Source organism: Gavialis gangeticus, unplaced genomic scaffold (assembly GCF_001723915.1).
Source record: "Gavialis gangeticus isolate Ggan-Ray unplaced genomic scaffold, GavGan_comp1, whole genome shotgun sequence".
Classification (NCBI taxonomy): domain Eukaryota; kingdom Metazoa; phylum Chordata; order Crocodylia; family Gavialidae; genus Gavialis; species Gavialis gangeticus.
Window position 1 is genome coordinate 186,887,410 of NW_017729032.1, and position 17,552 is coordinate 186,904,961.

At 42.4% G+C, this 17,552-nt stretch overlaps 1 protein-coding gene across 1 annotated transcript in view; it reads right to left on the minus strand.

The window, feature by feature from the left end:
• Window positions 1-15,419: 15,419 nt before the first annotated feature.
• Window positions 15,420-17,552, minus strand: part of APOO (apolipoprotein O) — a 65,092-nt gene continuing 62,959 nt past the window's right edge. Inside the window, exon 9 of the mRNA XM_019523928.1 lies at window positions 15,420-15,940. The gene's annotated coding sequence lies outside the window, so the exon portion shown is untranslated. The remainder of the gene's footprint in view (window positions 15,941-17,552) is intronic.

Sequence of the window (17,552 nt, forward strand, 5' to 3'; positions counted from 1 at the left end):
AGGAACAATGGCCACAAGCTGAGGGAGGATAGGTTTAGGTTAGATACTAGGAAGAACTACTTCACTGTAAGGGCGGCCAGAGCCTGGAATAGGCTTCCCAGAGAGGTGGTGCTCTCACCTTCCCTGGAAATCTTCAAGAGGAGACTGGACAGGCACCTGGCTGGGGTCTTATGACCCCTGCCACCCCCAGTGCTCCTTCCTGCCCATGACAGGGGATCGGACTAGATGATCTGTCTAGGCCCCTTCCGACTCAGTGATTCTATGATTAATGTATTTATATTGTAAATAGCAATCATATTGATTTGGAAGGACTTGTTTGAGGTGATTTTGCTAGACTTTCTGAAGGGCTCTTGGTTGGACTTTTTGAAGGGTTCTTGGCTGGAGATTTTTCTGGAGTCTTGGACACTTTCTTTAAGAAAGCAGACAAGGAAGTTTGGACAGATGTTCTCCAGGGAGATGGGTGACATGGCAAATGTGTTTGCTGGTATTGTGTCGGATCAAGCATCATAAAGTCAAAACTGACATCAGAAAGTCAAAACAGGACATCAATTTATAAACGTCGTAAGTGCCGTTCATTGTAACTCGAAACGTCTTAAGTTGAGGACTGCCTGTACTGAACTGGGCCAACACTAATAAGCCAAATTATCTAAATCAGAATTTCATGCCTCTGCTGAAGGTCACTGTGGACAGGCATCTTTGAGTGTGCCTTTCTACTATTTGACTGCCATGGAGAAACTTGGTAGAAAATAAACACAAATAAGCTGTATTTTTAACCACACCATTGCTTATAGAATATGCCCACTGCACCCACTGTAACCATTTCTACTGAAAAAGGTAAAGTGATTCTTAACCAAGGTGCTGCAGCACCCTGGGGTTCCTGGTGATCCTTTCAAGGGTGCCGTGGGGTGCCACACAATGTTAGTACTCTTAGGTGTGCAAACATGAGTCACAAATTAAACCCAGAAATTTCAAATAGTGCTAAGGGAAACAAGGTTCTTTGGGTGTATCTGATATCTTTTATTAGACCAACTAATTAGTTGTACTCAGTCAAGTACAGCTAATTAGTTGGTCTAATAAAATATGTCAGATTCACCCAAAAAACCTTGTCTGCCTGTGTCCTTAGCCCAACACAGCTACAACCTACACCCTTGTAAATAGCGCTAAGAACATTCTGACCTGCTGGGATCTTTCCAAGTTCTTTGCAACAGCAGAATTTTTTTTTCTGTATTTTATTTTCTGTGCTTATTTTTTTTCTGTAATCAAAAAAATGAGCAAAAACTAAAGAGTTGGCATTTTCTGAGGTGCATCTTGAGTCTATCCAGGGGTACCTTGAGCCAAAAAAGTTTGAGAACCACTTATATAAGCAAATGGGGCCTCATACATATATTTTCAAGGACTGTCAAGACATTCTGGTCACAGAGTGACGGTATAGATGCAGATTCAGGTTTACACATCCTGTAAGATATTTCCTCTAACTAGAAAAAAAATGAAAAAAGAAGTTAAGCTCCTGCCTGAGCAATGAAAAAAATAAAAATAATAACCATCATCACAATACCAATGTGGAGAAGCACTCTGTGCTATGAGCAGGCTAAAACAAAAGAAATATGCACACAAAAAAACCAAAACAAAAAACCCCACACTAAGATCTAGCATATAGGGTCAGACAGATTTGATCCTCTGGAAACTTGGACATGCAAGATGACTCTTGCAAACATTGTTATATATCTTTGTGCTTTGAGCTCAAAGAGTAGGTTTGCTGTGGAAACAAGAACCATGGGGAGGGGGTGGTAAATAATGCAAACACTAGTGCAGGTGACAAGTCAGTGGAAGTTTTTTCACAGGGGAGAGAAATCATGTATTCTCCTTTGTATCGGTTGAAGAGACCTAACAGACAAAGAGGGAAAGCTCTGTTCCAACTTACACATAAACCCACTGAAGCAAGAACTGACCAAATTGAGTAATGCATCTGCTGCACATCTACACATAAAACAAATAAACCCTGACATGCATGTTCTACTAGGTCAGTGGCCGGCAACCTTTTCAAGCTGTGGGCTGGAACAACCCAACTCTGTTCCGACATGGACAGAGTGGCAGCATATCAATGGAAGGGGCCTTCCCTGCCTTCACTCTGGGACCAGACAGCTGGGAACTGTGCCCAGGCTGCCACTTCTCCCAGCCCCTGCTCCTCAGGTGGCTGTGGTGGGGAGCTACACTGGAGCTGAGCATCTGGAAGTTGTGTCCACACTGCTGCCGTTTTTACGCTGCAGCTGGGGTGTGGAGTGGGGAAGAGAGAGGAGGGTAGATATAGCTTTCAGCTGCCTAGCCCCCCTGCAGGTCCCCATCACTAGAAGCTGTGCCCATGCCAGAACCAGCAGACAGGTAATGGAGAGAGTAGAGAGAAGAAGCAGGGTGGCAGTGTGGGTGCAGCTGAAGTGCCCCAGCCCTGGAGCAGCTCCTTGCTCTCAGCTCTGACACAGGCTCAAGAATAGGCAAAGCCCTTGGGCTTCATGGGCTAGATCCAATAGCTCAACAGGTAGCATCTAGCCTATAGGTTAAACATTGCCAACTCTTGTCTTAGATGGTTCATTTACAGTGCCTTTGTCTCAAGTATATAATGAGAGTTAACGGGTCACTGATTTGTTCCATCATGGCCCCTAAAGCAGAGCAGATCTGCGGGTGCTGAACCAAATCCAGACTTTCTGCAATTGTTACAGTGAAGGTGCAAAGGGATGGTAGCCTAAATCCCTGGTCTAGCAGGAAAAGAACTGCAAAAATGTGCTAGAGAGCCTGGAAGCCTAAGTGAGATACCTGAAAGGTTCAGAGGTGCAGTTAATCCCAGAATTATAACAACATACACTGAGAGTCCATTTCAGAACCCCCTGGGACATGTTTGAGGAGTGAAACATTGTCATGAGCTCTTCCACAGACATTATCACAGTTGAGAGCAGTTAGGGAAACCCCATGGCAACTACCTGGACATTGCAATACATAAACATACACACTGTACATTGGAAGTACAATCTACTTTCATCTTCTGACTGTACCTTAGCCACCTACTTCCCTGTTCTTGCAATGGCAGGATATTAGCAATACTTTAGTCTCCTCTGCTTTCACATAGGGTGTATTTCAGTATATTCTTGTTATTTGGGACATTGTTACTTAGAGCTGTGGATGAGGGTCTAAAGTGGTGATTTTGGGGATTCTTTTACCTAATGTTTGCCTGCAAATCCTGGGCACTGAACTTGATGCCTCAGAAGTATAGGAAACTATGTTCCCCAAATAATATATTATATCCCACTTCAGCTTGACAGATCGGAATGCACTGTTTGACCCAACAGAGGAGTCCAATAACTGTTTTACTAGAAGACCTGAAAGCATATATAAATGGGGTGGAGAACTGACACAAATTAAAGTTTACTGGGGGAAAAAAAAAAGCAACCACTCCTATTAGCAGTCTTTCCAGATCACCAGTGGCAGTGATTGAATGTGAAGCTTGTTGCAGGCAGGATAGCAGCTGGGCTAGAGAGAGAACAGGTCGAGCTTTTCAATCTAAATGCAGTTACTCCTTTTGATGCAAGCAATTAGTCAACATTCAAAGACTTGTAGGTAGTCTCAGTTATTTACACCTCCTAACAATCTTGGATGCAGTCCCTTGTGTTTACAAAGAGCATCTCCATAAAGTCCTGGTTCCCTCAGTGTCCTAGGAATCAAATAGCAGGTGATTTGTTTCTTTGTTCCCATTTCTAAACCTCTTTCCAACCCATTCTTTAGGGAAAAGCATGTCCTCTTTCAGTTTCCCCGCCCAACTGTTCTACAAATACTTCTCTGACAGTCTTTGGGGCTTCCCTTTTATCCATTTCAGTCTGCCTCTCTGGTATTTCTCATCTCTCTCGCATGTATGCAATTAAATCAATCCTCCATTCTGGTATTTATTAGGCTGCTTTTAGGCCACGTGGCAGAGCTGATACATAGGCTCTCATGCAGTCTAGTCCCTGGATGGTGGTTTTACTCTTTTTTTCTTTTTTTTTTTTTACTTCAGGTAATTAACAGAGTAGCTTTTCTGTTGCCAAGAACTCAGAAAGACAACAGCAGGTCAGAATGGTTTTAACACTGTGGATTCCTATATTAAATCTCTGGGTTTATCTTGTGAATCATGTTTGTACACCTAACAACACTCTCATTCTGTAGTACCCTGGAGTCACCTTGAGAGGATCTCAAGGTGTGCTATAAGCACCCTAGTTGAGAAATCACTGATCTAGCCCTTTCCTCTTGAAGGCTCAGGACAAGTGTATAGTGGCTTCTTAACCTGGCAAGGGAAATACCATGCATCTGTGTCCAAGAAGGCAGTTCTCCTGAAGTGCCACCCAGGGAAACTGCTCTCCTGGCATGGTTCAGTACCCGCTAAGGTGCAGCAGCTTTACGCCCAGTTTATGGAAATGGGAGTCTCCTCCCTGACTTGCTCTGAGGGCCTTATGGCAAGCAAAACAGGGGCATCTGAACCCCAAGCCTCCGGGCTTGGGCCTGCAAGTAGGATGCCTGCCAAAGGTTTTGGAAACATCTAAAGCCCCAGGTGCAGGTGGAAGGCCACTTATGGTTCTGGACACTTGGATTTGGTTTTAATTTTGGCTAATTCGGCTGTGGATACAAATTAAATTAAAAAAAAAAAAGTCTAGAAGCCTCCAATTTTGGGTGCCTATGATGAGATGCCTGTAAAAGTAGCTTGATTCTCGGAAAATAGGTGTTTAAACACTTCCTTAAAGGAGTCTTCATTGTTCAGGTGCCTTTAATGTGAGGCACCTAAAAAAAACCCCAAAGCAAACAAACAAGCAAAAAAACACTCAGGAAAATCCAGCCAGAGGTTTTCATACATTAGTTTTTATTTGTTCCTGCTTGTCCTGTTACCAAAAAGGGCTGTCACAGGTCTTACTCACTGGCACAGCCTTAATGGAAACAGTAATGTCATAACACTTTTTAATTCAACAGGAAGTGCTTCTCACTGGTCTGGCCTGGCAAAAAAGTTACGAGGTTCTGTTGCAGTCTCCAAACATGCACTATACAAAACATCTGGGAGCACTTTTCCAGAAAATATGGTATTCCTCCAAAGAATCACCAGGTTGGAGTTATCACATTAGGAAAAGGGTATAGGTTGTAGCCAGGCTGGTCTAAGGACATAGGCAGACAAAGTTATTTGGGTAAGTCTGATATCTTTTATTTGAGTTGGTCTAATAAAACTATTCAAGTTGGTCTAATAAAAGATATCAGATTTACCCAAAGAACCTGCCACATTAGTAAAACTCATTAGTAGGTCTACTTAAGCAATTAGTTGTTTAAGATTATTAAGCTATCAAAAGAATAAATGCAACGGGATTACATAAGCATAAAATAAAGAGATAATATGATGATGATGATAATAATAATAATAATAGAGTCAAGGCCCAGTTAAATGCTCTTTCTTCTTTGTCCACAGTAGTGTAAATGAAGATATCTTATTATGGCATATGACATCCATTCTAGTTCAAGAAAAATAAAGCAGCTTTTCTTGGGGATAAAATTATGAAAGAACCTAATTTTGTTTTAAAATTACAGCTCAACACAAAGGTTGTGGCAAGGAATGGAGAGTGGGGGAAAAAGTTAATTTTCCTATAAAACAATACATTAGTGCTTTATTGTACAAATCCTATGATGTACAATAGAAATTTCAATGTGAAGTATCCAACTTTGCTCTAGCTCAATAAAGATTACCACTAGATTAAATTCTCACGCTTATAACAAACATGCTAAGGAGAGGACTGGTACCTTCCTGGAAAAACAAAAGCCTACGTAGGGAGGGGAGAAAACTTATTTAGGTTTAGTTTCCTTCACAGTATCTACCATAGATTGCTGTGTTAGGGGCAGGATTTCTCTTCCCTCTATGAACAGGCGCAACCTCTGTCCCTTGTAAACAGAGAGCAACACAAGCAGCAGAGGGAATGGACTGGAAGAAGGTGAATGTATGTAAACACTCTGTGCTCTTTTACTGTTTCCTGTCCAACCTTCTCTTGCTTGATAACAGCACAGCTTGGTGGAGGGCTGGCCCCAGTTACCACTGCCTTAGAAGCTTTAACTTTATTATTATTATTCTTTTATAAGATATATTCTCTGCAGCATGGGAGCACAGTGCTAACATAAGCAGCTGCACTTCCCACTCCACATGCACATTCTGGGGAAACTTCCCCTCCCCCTACATCTGCTGTTATATTTAAAGGTGCCAAATTTCAGTCGAGGCTAGATTTTTTTTCTTTTTTTTTTTTTTCAGGCAAAGGAGACAACATTGCACAATCTACAGCTTTAAAAGGAAGTCTGTGGCTCTCAGCAACTGGGCTGCTGAGCAGAGGATGAAGAAGAGGAGAGGTGGTAAAGGCTCCTGATCACGTAGATGCAACAAAATGGAGAACTAAGAAAAGAAAATAACTAAACTTGAAGGGGTTTTTTTGTTCTGTTCTCTCTGCATTCCTTCCTCTTTCATTTCCCACTTTTTCTTTTGTTCCCGCTCATATCTATGATCTCTCCTCTGTCAATTTATAAAGTCTCTTGCTCATAAGAGCAATATTTAAACCTAAAGAGCCAATTCCTCATGGACAGCCCAGGAGGTGTTCTGTTTACCCCAAATGGCTTTCTTTAAGCTTTTAAGAGCTGGAAAACTGAACATTAGAAATCACTGGGGGCAAAGGACTCCAGTGATGATGCTTTCAGAACCAGTGTTCTCCTGGTTCTTGCCCCAAATCCACACATAATGGTGGATAGTAGGGCTTTAACTAACAGGGCTGGGCACAAGCCTTTCCCGTATACATCCTGGGTCCTTTGGGTGCCTGGGAGTCTCGCAGGGCAGGGACAGGCCCCCTTACCCAGTCTCATGGCTCCCCTGCCATCCACCCCTGGCACACCATCTTACAAGTCGAGGTTGCAAGTATTCTTGGCACTCTGTCCAAAAACACGTTGCCAACCCCTGCTCTAAAGCTCCTGACACCTACCCCTGGACAGCTGAAAACAGTGGCAGCAGGGTGGGGGGAATGGCAGGGGAAGGGAAGTGTCACTAAGTATAGAGGGTGAAGGGGGAGGGCAGGGTGCAGGATTGTTGTTTACTTTGGGGACTTTAAAAAAAAAAAAGTCCCTGGCTGCTGCTCCTCTGGTGTGGTCCACTGAAAGTGGAGGGATATCAGCATCAGTGAACTTCGGCAGATTTGCCCCTGGTAGAAGGAATAGGGAGGTTACACTAATCATGCTTACTAGGCCTGGGCAACTGCTGCCACCTTAGTCAGGGGGGAACATGACCCCACAGCAACTAGTCAGTGACGGGGGGAGGTCCCCCATGACCAACCTCACCAACCAGGATGGGGGCAGGGAGAGCTCCCCCTATGCATTACCACTGTACTGGGCCATGGCTAGTCAAGCTGGAGAACATATTCCAGGTAATCTCCATGACTGCTCTGGGAAACAAGGGACAGGAGCCACTGTTACTACTCAAAAACCACTCTTTTGTAACAGTAAAATTTAAGGTCTTCTGAAGCTTTAGCATTCGAGTCAGTATTTCCTCTATTAAAGCAAAGTCTAGAAACTTATACAAAAATAGTAGCAAGCCTTATGCAATCAAATTTTGGAACTGCTCCTTCCCCCCCCGCACCAGAGTCACAATAAAAACAGCAAGCAATTGCCACAGTGGGGAACGGACGTGAGAAAGGCTACAGGAGGAGAACTCTGAAGAAAGACGGGGAGGCTTAATTTCCAAAGCTTCTGCAGAGTACTTGTTCTTTTGCCTTAAGCAGACCCAGTTCTTTCTTTTGGAAGACCAGATCTGAATCTCCCACACTCCTCATTAACCTGGCTTTCAGTTCCTTCAGGTATGTCTAATGGTCTTTCCAGCCCCCCAGCATGCTGATTTTTAAGATGCACCCTCACTGTTATTGCAATGAAACTAAAACACTGAGTTTTGTGCTGCAGTCACTATTTATAGGACCCATTACATGCTCCCAATTCTTCAAAGTAAAAACAACAGGCAAAGGCCCATAAGCAAAAGGTAAATCTCACAATCCTAATTACTGTGGAAAGCCCTGAATTTACTAACCCTCCTGAAGCACCTTCAAGCTTTTAGAGATGAAAGATATTCCGAAGTGTGAAATATTGACAGAGGAGACTACTGTTGTAAGAAAGAATTCTGTATATTTTATTATACCCTTGGAATAGGGACCTAATATCTTTTTTTTCTTAAACTTCCTGCCTCAGTACCTTTTTAATGAGAGATCAGAAGCTAAGACTATGACCTCAGTTAATAATAGAGTATTTTACTCTTCTGTAGCACCCATGTCTGAGATTCCCAAAATACTTTAACCAACTCCACTGGCAGGCTAAAGCATTCCCCATATTACAATTCAGAAAAGGAGGCATAGGCTAGATGCTAAAAAAAACAAAACCAAAAATAAATTTTTTTGTTTAGTTGGGTTTTGTTTGTTTGTTTTGTTTTGTTTTGTTTTGTTTTTTACATATTCAACCTTTAAGAAACTGGTCTAGAAGAGGAGTGATAATAACAAAGGAAGATTTCAGATACACCTGACTTACTAGCCTTTTCAATAGCTAAAACTCTCCCACCCCTGCTTTATTTTGTCTATAGGAAATGCTTCATGGTATAAATAGTTGCTGATTTTAGAGTCTTCAGGACTGTTTGTTTGTAAAAGCAACCATACAGCCAACATCTTTTAATGCCTCAGGGATATGTCCTTGCCCAGGTTGTGTTATACAAGAGCTCTTGAGTAATCAGGCAGTGAGGAACTGTTTATGAATTGGCCCTTTTGAACTTGGCTGATGGGGCAAGCAGCTGCACAGAACTATTTATTTGAGACACTAACAACTGATACCTTTCTGCCTTCAGAGAAGAGTGAAGGAATAAACACGCATCAGGAAACTGGCACTTAAACACAGACAATAAGCACTTTGCCAGTCAATGGTAGACCAGAACTCTTCAGTAACTTCTCAATAGGTTTCTTCATTGTCTTTAGAGACCATTGAAATAGATCTACCTGTCTGAACTTGAGACATGGGAGTATTGCACAAACAGGGCATTTAACTCAGACTCTTAGAGACTCATCCAGCCTATATGTTACCATTCCACAACTACAGCAGGCTGCAGAAAGTGTATCAAGACTGGAAAGTGAAAGTAAATACGCCATTTCAGGCTCACTTCGTTGCTTTTATTAGAAAATGTTGGATCAGACAATTTGTAAACTGATTATTTTTCTTAAAGGAAAAGCCATCCAGGTTAACAAAAAACAACCCAAAAAACCCCCCAAATTTCTCTCTAAGGAGGCACAACTCCGAAAGAGTTCAAGAAAATCTTGTGCAGTGTAAAGTAACAAAATACTTTTTGCTTACGAGGCCAAAACAAAATTGTGAACAATGTCTTGAACCAAGTTTACCCTTCTGATTTGTAGCTTGAATTGGAAGGTGCAGGTTACATACAACTGTGTCATCAGGAAATGACACCCATTCTAGTTTTGTTTCTATATAGCAGGAAGTGAGCTCGACACTTGGTATATTTACAGAAAAGAGACAAAAATATGAGGCTTTCCTTATTTGCACTTTTCCTGGCCTCTGACCTAAGAGGTTAACTATATTTGTGTATGATGGAATTTCATTTAAAACAAAAGAAAATAAAACCTCAAACCAACAGCTGGAGTGGGGGAGAAGACACCAAACATTTCTAGGGACAGTATGAACTGTCCCTACCACATGTTGCTTGCAATGACCACCTGGTATATATTTCAGCCTTTAAAGAATAGGTATCCTAAGTTTGATGACCCTGCATTACCCACAAGTTGCTAGAAGAGAAAAACCCTCACCTTTGTATTCTAAGCATTTCTTTCTAAAACCCCTCTCACCTTCTAAGCATTTTTTCCCTTCCTCCTATGGCAGAAAAGAGACTGGACCCCAACTCTTACGGAAACATCAAAATCTGCAGAATGAACATGGTACAGCTCAGGCAGGCCTCACCTCATGCCCTGTCACAGCAATTCTCCCCCAACTACAAGTAAAGCTAAATGTTTAATATAGGCGCCTATCTGTTGACTATGGATCGTTTCATCAAGCCACTAGTTTTCTTGAGACCTACTATTGTATTTTAAGCAGCTTGTCACTCAAATACACATTATTTTGGTGTTTTAAGTTACTCTCTCTCAGAAGCTGTTAGGATGAAGTGATTGTTTTGATAAAACACATGATTCCAAGGGGAAGAAAGCAGGAGAACTGCAAATCAAAGGCACTGGGACTTCAGAAAGGCAGACTTCAAATCAACCCAAATAGCAAGTGAAGTAGAACAGACAGAAGAAAAAAGGGGTCCGAAGAGAACACACTGGAAACTCGAATACTGGAGGAAAGATAAGAACTGCAAGAGGCTGATGTGGCCGCATAAGGCACTTCTTAGTGATCTGAAACAAAATCAAGAGATGAGTGGAGCCAAAGGAAGGAAGGAAGGATGTGGCGATAAGGAAGTATACAAGAAGAACAGAACAAACATATGGGGGAAAATAAGGAAAACAAGCAAAAAAAATTTTCCCCCACCCAAAAGAGGTTAAAGACAGGGAGGAAGTTTTACAAATATGTTAGACAACAGCCCACAGAAACTATGAGTCATCTGCTCAGTAAAGGTGGTGATCTGTTCACAGAAGACAAAAATAAGAGCTGTTCAACACTACTTTACTTCCATCTTCAAGGCAGAAAATAATGTTCAGCTGACTGCAAAATCAACAAACAAAGGCAAAGGAATGAAGATCATAAGTAAATAGCACAGAACGTATGAACAATGTGGATGAATACAAGTCAGCAGGGCCTGACAATTCACTCCACAGTGCTGTAGGAACTACCTGTCAGTGATACCTGCCAACTCATGGATGACGGCAAAGTCCCAGAAGACTAGAGAAGGGTTATCATACCATCTGTGACATGCCCAGACCCAAAATTTGGTCAGCTACACCTTTAAGGCACATTCCCAGGGTGTTCTCATAGCCTTAAGGGTGCCCTTCAGTATCAAACTCCTCTCTGCCATCTACTGCCTCAGCTTTACCCATCTCATCTACATCTTGCCAGCTTTTAGCAGCTTTTAGCTTAATCATACTTGTCTGGTCATGTGCTCAGAAATTTTAGTTCCCCTCCTTCCATACAAGAGGCCTGCCTGTATAGTCAAATGCTTCAAAATCCCACTTACTGATGCTAACATTATGAACAAAAGATGTTGCTAATAAAAGATAAAAAGATTTATAATAAAAACATGAATGCCCCTCCATATGTTGATAAATAAAAACAAACAAACAAAAGGAAATATTAGAATAATCTGATCTTACTTGCATTGTGAATAGTTTAGAAAGTAGCTGCTGCTTCTGACCTTCTTGTCAGGGCCTTCTGCAAATTCTCACATCAGCCAGTTTTACTCATCCCACTACCTGAGGGCCTGAAGGCATTCCCTATGCTCAGAAAAAAATCTGAAGACAAACCCTTGCTCCCACGGCAAGACTGAAGTATGGTTTCTTACCTGGCCATTTACAATCTGGCTCTGCTGAAGACTCAGAAGACAGACCCCTTAAATCCTCAGAAGGATGACAGTGGCACTCCACGTGCATGGCTGGTATCGGTCCAGTCAGCAGCTACGCAAATTTGGAGGTCACGCTCAAAAGAGTCTCTCAGGTCTCACAGCAGCACCACTTTTATTTCCTTATAAACTGTGGGTCTTGGCTCAACAACAGTGAGAAGACATCTTGGTGGCAATGAGGAATTCTCCATGGATAGTTCTTTGTGTGGAGCATCATAATTGTTGGGGGCTGTACTAGTGGCAACAGACAGATGTTTCAGCATCAAGGAAGGCTCTAATACAGTTCATATCTATTCCCTAGTCAACTTGGTACTGAGAAAGCAGATGGCTTAGTAGCAGACTCAGTTTCACCAATTGGATGGGAGCTACCAGGTAAAGTGCATTTCCAGAAGTCTTTCTGCACACCTTTAAGATGACAGATTTTTTTCTTGTTTCCACTTGAAGCGTTACAAACAATCCCTTTCAGCACTTTGCTCTGACAATAGAGGGTTTTTTACATCAAAAGTGTTAATGAGTTTGCTACAGTGGCTGGTGTTAACCCTATCGCCAATGTCAGTTTCTTTTAAATACACACACACTCTCTTTCTCTTTAGGCCAGCTTATCTGCTGAATTCTTGACTGTTGGTTGTTTGCAACGGAGCACTGGATTATGAAGACTAATGGGTTCAGGAATCTATGGAATAGGATCCAGAAGTTTCAGGCTCATTTTTAGACTTCTCCAGAAAATGGGACTTTGGTTTCTTCATATCTCTTGATTTTCTCTTGCTCCTTATTCTCCATACAAACAGAACACGTATATAACCAGGTAGAACAGGCGCACATTGTGTCCATTCTTAGTCACAGGACAGACAAGTTTTAACACCTGAGAGCTTTCAGTCTTTCTGAGGCCTCTGTGTGGATAATGCTTTGTGGCTGGAAGGGGCAGTAAAATCAGAGACTTATTCAAGCCAGGTTTTAAAAGATGAAGCTGTTATGAACATTAAGAAGTTTTAAGGGTCTGAATGTGGATTAACTACCATTGGAACACCAAAATTATACTGAAGAGGCATGTCCTTGATGCACTAAAGGTTGAATGAAGAGCCTTGGAGTCAACAAGCACTGTTGGCCAGAATGACCCAGCCTTATAAGTTTGGGTGCCCTAGGGCAGCGTTTCTGAACCCGTGGCTTGCAACCCAGAAGTAGGTCGCAAGAATATACAAACATCTCATGAAAAAACCCTTGAAAATGGATCAACAAACTTAAAAAATGGATTCTCCTTTAAAGGAGAAAAATGTGGGGAACTGGCAGAGTTCCAGCTGCCAGAGGCTGCTTGGGGTCCCCCATGTACCCCACACACCCACCCCCTGCCCCACACACTGGGGACCTGGTGGGGGGGGGGGCATGGGTCAGCAGTGAAGAGCACTGGGTTGGAACTGGCCATTGATGTTTAAAAATGGGTTCTGGTACAAAAAAAGGTTGAGAACCACTGCTCTGGGGCATGTCTACACGTGCTTTCATGTGCATTAAAGCATCACTGAAAGACTGTGCTTTTTCAGTTAATGAGCATTAAAGACAGAATAATGCACACTTTCCTAGTACTTCACAATGGAGGTACTAGATTAAAGTGCATTAATGCATGTGTAGTGTGCCATGGAAGGCACACTAACTTATACTTAAAAACAGAAACTGGAACATAATTGAAAAGTTGAAGGAACAGATGGGCAAATGCTAAGTTTGGCAGAATAGATCCTATAGATCTGGGATCACTAAACCATGGTTCACAAGCGGCATAAGGCCCCAGGGCAATTTAAATTTTGCTCCAGAACAGGGGTTTTCAGCCTTCTTGGATCATTGTATCCCTGGTGGCTGGTTGTGGAGCAGTGTACCCCTGGCTGCTGAATGTGGGGAGGAGGGGTGCAGCCAGATGCTGAGTAGGGGGTAGGGGGTGCACAGCTGGATACAGAGCAGCAGCAGCCACCACATGCGAGCTTCCCACACCCCCTGCATCCAGCTGGCCGGGCGACACCTGCAGGACAGTGTGGGATAGTGTGTGGTGGCGCTCTTTCCCCGTGTACACCCCCTAGGGCCTTCTAAAGTACCTCCAAGGGTACATGTACCCCCAGTTGACAACCCCTGCTCTAGAAGAAAGTAGTTAAACAAAAACAAAATTCTGCATTTTATTTTTTTTTAATTTTCTTCAGTTCTTGACAATTATTTATTTTACGAAATCATTTAATGACAAGATATGATTTGAACTGGGTACTTTTCTTTCCTTTTTCATGTCCTTTGACAAAGTATTTAGCAGAATTTATAGATTCGTTGGAATATGACAGGCTGTGAACTGAGGCACCATGATTCTGGGACACATGCAATATTGCATCCTGTAGCTATTGGTAGCATCAAGATTTTGGTTCATGGCCAGAAGGGTAAGAAGTTTGGCCACGCTTGATATAAATCCTATAGACCAAGGTTGGCAACCTAAGGCCCATGGGTCACATTCAGCCTGCAAAGAGATTGGATCCAGCCTGGAAAGGTCAGACCTGGTCCACGTTGTCCTAAGAGTTTGCCAGTTACCTCTAGGTGTTCCACCCTGCATGGAGAGATGCTCTTCCTCATTGCAGCCTCTGCTTACCACTGACTGGAGTGGGTCAGAGGGGAAGGGTGGTCCAGGGCACCAGCCAGGTTGCAAGCCCCATGTTAGTAAAAGGTTGTGAACCCCTGTTACAGACAACCAAGCCACTGAATTCTTCCAATGCTGACTTTACCATATGTCAGATGCCACTGAAAAAGATTTGTGCGCTAAATCTGTTTTTCCAACTAATTGAACTGGTAATAATGTTCTGTGGGAACAAACCACATATACACAAGATGGTATTCTCCTGAACCAGAGAAGCAGAAATCTATATTTGTACTGAAGTGGTCTGCACAGAACAAAACAGTTAGTGTTAAGGAGTAGACAGGAACACACTGTGTTGTCTTTTTCTTCCTCTTACTGTCAAAAGAAGCATGACTACGGTTCCTTGCAGCCTGATAAAAACCAAAGATTGTTAAGATGAATCTATACAGAACGGTTAACTTTAGTGAGCCAGCAGAGATTTGCCATATCCACATGAAGTTGCTCACACAACTATATCCAGAATAGTTTGCTGTGATACTTTTCTGCCCAGTCAACTACATGAGCTTTGCTGGTACTGAAGAAGTATCCTTGGCCTGAATTCCCAAACAAACTACAATATACATTGCAAATTGTTCCTGGTCAATTTAACACGCCAAACTGGTAATCAAACATTTTTTGGTCCAATATGTCCTTAGCATTCTAAGAAAATCAGGCAGGAGGAGGATAACTTATGCTAAGTATTGCCCATGATATTTTGCATATTTGGTGAGAGTTAAATTTGCAAGTATTTAAGTCTCACTAACAAAATCTACATGCTGCGAGTTACTGGTATTTTATAGATCTGCAAAGAATCTCTTATCCTGGGAATGATTCATGTAAGTGGCAGCAAATAATGAAAAGGCTATCTATTGTGCACAGATTTAGAAGTCTTGGAAAACGATTTTGCATTCCCTTTGTTCTACAGTTCTCCCCTTTGCCCGGCTGGAAAAAAGGAAACGGTCACAGGTTATTCTATAGCTGGTTCCCACCAACACAAAATTCTGATCCTCATTGAGCTGTGCATTCAAGCAAAAACAAGAACAAACATAAACAACTCCATTCCCATCCATCTACTAAAAAGGAACTCAGATGCTTCATTATATACCTCCCACTGGCACTGATGAGGCAGAAGATTTGCATGAAAAGGAGGGGAACTAAAGACAAAACACAGGCTTCATTGTAATTGTTTTCATTTGTAAATCTGTTAGCCAAAACTGCATTATGGACACACTACTTACACTTTTTCCCAGAAAAAGAACATGTCAATTGATCTCAAGAATCTCGTTCACCCCCACCTTCAAAAGGAATATCAGATAAGTTCATATAAAGAAAGTCAAAAAGAAAAAAAAGCAAGAAAACTTAATTTAATTTAAATTTCAACTTTAATTGTAAATTATATATAACAACATGAGATTGAGGAGTTTGGAGATGTGCTACTTGAGGCACTGATCTCACAATGGGATCTCCATATGTGAGAAGACTCTTCAGTCTATATGGATCCTATTGCAGGATTAAGGCCTAAGAATCTCCTGCTGACAAGACTAGGTAGTGTCCATTCAGAGACTGTGTTCCACATAGTGCACCATCAATTTTCCTGAGGCAGAACATGTTATCTACATTCATAAATTAAAGCATGTTCCTCAGTCTTCCTCGTCTCCAGAAAAATGCTGATCTTTTCTATATCTTCTGTTCACCTATACCCAACAAAGGGAAACCAAAGAGACATGTTAAAGTGAATACAGACAGGCTTATTTTATCCCTGGTGTAAAATTACTATTAGAGTTTTGTGGTATGGCAATTTAAGTCAACAATTATTTGAGAAACACATTTACAATATAGCGATTTACTGATCTGCATTATAACCATGCTAATTGTGCTAGCTAATGTACAAACCCATACTGCAGTTTCCTGCTCCAGAGCACATGCCAATAATATACATCACAGAGAACTTTGCTCTCAGGACTCAGCAGTGTTGTAAACATAAAAAAGGGGGAGCAGGATAGGGTGGGAAACACACTCCAAACAATCGTACATTCCCATTAGAATTTAGGTAAATCAGTGAACAATTTGTATTCCTTTTAAATATTTTTCCTGATGTAAATCCAGAGCAATTCCACTGATGTCAGTGATATTAAATTAATGCAAAACCAAATGAAGAGAAGTTGAGTTCGCTGTCTTCATAGTAACCACTTTCAAAAAGATTCACTGGTTAAAAAAAAATCTGCAATTAATCATTAAAACAGAGTGTGCAGAACTATTCATACAACAGATGCACAACAGACTCTCTATGCTACAGAATTAAGCAAAGATAAACTGCTAACTCAATTACTCATTTGAGAATTCTCTAGAGACACTCCGCCACAGAATATACATTTTTAATTTGCATGTTGGATATATGTTGTTGAATATAAAGTAAAGTGGCAACAGTTTCCTGTTATGTTGTCACATTACTCAATTGTTTAAATTTTAGCTTGAAACTTCTGGAGAATTTAATCTGTATAGTTTTCTGCAAAAAATGGAAGAGTTTGTTTGATACATGTGAAAGTCTGATGCACTTTTCAGACCACACATCCCACTTCATCCTTGCAGCAGATGGTAAAATTTATGGGTGCACTGATAGAGATTTTGGGGGCCAATACTGATAGCCCATATTTAAGGAGGTATATCAGCCGATACTGATCCAACGTCCGATGCAGCTGCCTCCAGCTGGCAAGTCCGGTGGAGTGGAAGGGGTGTGGTGGGGACAGATTGATGTCCCCCACGGTGAGGGAGGGGACAGGGACGGGGCAGGCACTGCCCAGGTGAGGCGGGGCTCCCACCACTGCTTTCACCCCGGGAGGACATGGGGCGTGGGGAGGAAGAAGCGGCATATGCCTCCTGGATCTGCATGGAGTGGGGCAGGCTGCAGCTCGAGCTGTACGGGACTCTTCTCGGCAGGGACTGGGCTCAGAGCAGGCGCTGGCAATGCTGGAAGGATGCTGCATCCACCCCGAATTTTGCCGCCACTCAGCTCCCAATGCCGCAGCCACCAGCTGCCTGGTGCTGCTCCAATTCTTCCGTCCACATGGGTGGAGGTAGGACATTGAGCTAGGGCAGTGCCGGGCAGCTGGTGGCTGTCGCACTGGGAGTAGTGTGGCAGCAAAATTTGGGGTGGATGCAGCATCCTACCAGTGTCACTGGCACTCACTCCAAGCCCAGCCTCCATTGAGAAGAGCCCCAGCTGCAGCCTGCCCCAAGCAGATCTTGGGGTGCAAGCAGTGGTGGGAGCTGCCTCTCCCCGGCTCCAGCCCCCACCTGCCCCTGCCC